A 2,740-nucleotide genomic window follows, 5' to 3' on the forward strand; every position below is an offset into this window, starting at 1 on the left:
ATTTTGGTGTTGATTGAGGAAGCCAGACTCCTAATTTATTCCAAATGCACTCCGGCTGGGATTGACGTAGATACAACCAAGTTTTCTTTGTAGAGAATTGCTTGGAGTATTTTCCTTCCTTATACTTCCACAGAGGAATGTCTTTCTCCTGATTCACACGCGTTCTTAATGTATCAATCTCATCCTCCAACTGATTTAAAATGCTAAGCATGTGCCTTCTCCTTCTATGGCATCTTAGGACATCAGCAATGTGAGCTTCATCATCAATACCGAAGTCATAACTTCCTCTTCCATTTAACAGATCCTTCAGGCAGCCCAACTGAGACCATGAATCATACCAGAAAGATGTGTATCTTCCATTCGCTGAAGTGTTTTTGCCAAATCTCTTAACTTCAAAAGCTTTTTCCACATACAAGAACCAGAATTCATGTTGTATTTGATAGACGAGAAAGAGCCTTTTCTGATCAAATAACAATTGATCCACTGGACCCATAGAGACGATCGAGCAGCTGATAGCCTCCAAATCAATTTCAGGCAAAGAACCTTATTAACCTCCTTCAATGGCCTAATACCCAATCCTCCCTCCCTTTTTGGTAAACAAACACATTTCCAGCTTACTTTTGCCATACTTGTTTTGAGTTCAGGTCCAGACCATAGAAAAGCTGAACAAAGACTTTCTATCTCCTTTAGACAGCTACTCGGTAGTCTGAAAGCTTGGAGCCAAAAATTAGCTACACTTGTTATAACAGACTTAATAAGCTGTAATCTACATGCATGTGAGAGGAACCTCTCAGTCCATGATTTCATTATCTTTCTCACTTTCTCAACCAGAGGCATATAATCATGAACCGTCATTCTTTTTGTGAGTAAAGGAAGCCCTACGTACTTTACCAGTAACTGGCCTGATGAGAATGAGAATTGGGTAAATATTTCCTCCTTCTGACTATCTGACATCCCAGCAGTATATAATTTTTTTTTTTTGCCAAATAAAAAAATTATTATCTAAAACAATATTTTAGCTGTAACAAAAAGTAGTGATGTAAAAATATTTTTATTTTTCATTTTTTCTTTTAAACTTTATACGTACAACATATAAAATATTATTACAATTACAGCATAACCAATCATCATCTGCATTTGTTTATTACATTTTTTGACGAATATTTTAACAAGTTATAATTCCTTGTAAATAAAAGTACACATTTATTTCTATTTTTGAGAGGTTTGAGGTCTTAGGGCATCTCCGACGGTTGTCATAAAAAAAAAATCTCAACATGATGTAAACTCAAAATTAATTTGAGTTTTGCTCCAATGGTTGCATTCATTTTTCCCATCAAAATATAATATTCTAAATATATTATATTATTAATAATTATTATTATTTATAATAATGATATATATTTTAAAAACTTACAATTTTACCCTGCTATAATTTTTATTTTAACTAAATCTTCATTTTATACAAAAATTTAGTTTCTAAAAGAATAAACAATTATTTATATGAACTTATAATTGTATTAGTGGAAGTATTATTAATTTCAATGAAGTATAAAACACAAATATTTAATCTTTTAAATATAAAATAAAAATATATAAAAATTTAAGAATCAATTTGTAAATAAAAGTTCAATAGTAAAAATGAGGTTGTGAATAGTGTTCTCTCCCCTAGAAGCCAAGAGACAAACCATGTAAGATATCATATATTCCTATACGTGTGCAGCTTATTTGAGTGGTAGGTTTTGAACCTAAGATGTTTAGCACCTTTCCAAGTCCGCCACACCATCTGGTCACGCCCGTGTGGGCTAAAATAATTGCGTTTGGAGAAATCGTACACATATTGTAATAAATATAATATTTGTTTTTGTTTTTTGGGTTCACATTGGTACACTACAAGAAAACACTGGTATTCCGACGACAAATATCGTCGGTATGTCCTCGAAATAACAGTATTCCGAGGACATACCGACGAGAATGGTCGTCGGAAATTTCTCGTCGGAAAGTAAAATTTCCTCGGAATTTCACCGGAAAATTTTGAGGGAATATTGAAAATCAAAGATTCCGAGGACATTTCGAAGAAACATTTTCTAGGATCCGAGAATAAAAAATTCCGAGGACATTCCGAAAAAACATTTCCTAGGACTTTTCGTCGGTATCTCCTCGGATATTTCCGATGGAACGGTCCTCGGAAAAATTCCGAGAGAAAAGAGGTATCGGAATATTCCGACGAACTTTGGCCGTCGGAATATTCCGAGAAACCATTACCATCGGAATATTCCGAGGAAGTGTATCCGTTCCGAGGAAGTGTATCCGTCGGAATATCCCGAGGGATACACTTCCTCAGAATATTCCCAAAAATAATTAAATAATTTTTTTTTAAAAATTAAAAAAATTATTTTTTTAATTGAAATTCAAAAATATAAAATTAAAATTGAAGTATAAAACATATTAGATAATATTCAAAGTTGTACGTACCAAAATAAAACATTCAGAGTTTTTGAAAAAAAAAAAAGAAACTAGGGGAACTGCTCGTTCGGGTACATCTTCCTCATCATCTCCATCATTTGCTCGTTCTGCCTCCTCGTTGCCTCCCATCCCGCCTCTTGATCCGCCATCTTTTGCTCCAACGCAGCTATGCGGTCATCTTTGTCCTTCAACTGGTTCAGCACTTCTGGATCAACATAGGTCTTTGGTGCAGAAGGAGGAACCGACCGGGCTCGACGACCCAAACCGACCAAACGTC

Source organism: Brassica oleracea, chromosome C1, assembly GCF_000695525.1.
Source record: "Brassica oleracea var. oleracea cultivar TO1000 chromosome C1, BOL, whole genome shotgun sequence".
Taxonomy (NCBI): domain Eukaryota; kingdom Viridiplantae; phylum Streptophyta; class Magnoliopsida; order Brassicales; family Brassicaceae; genus Brassica; species Brassica oleracea.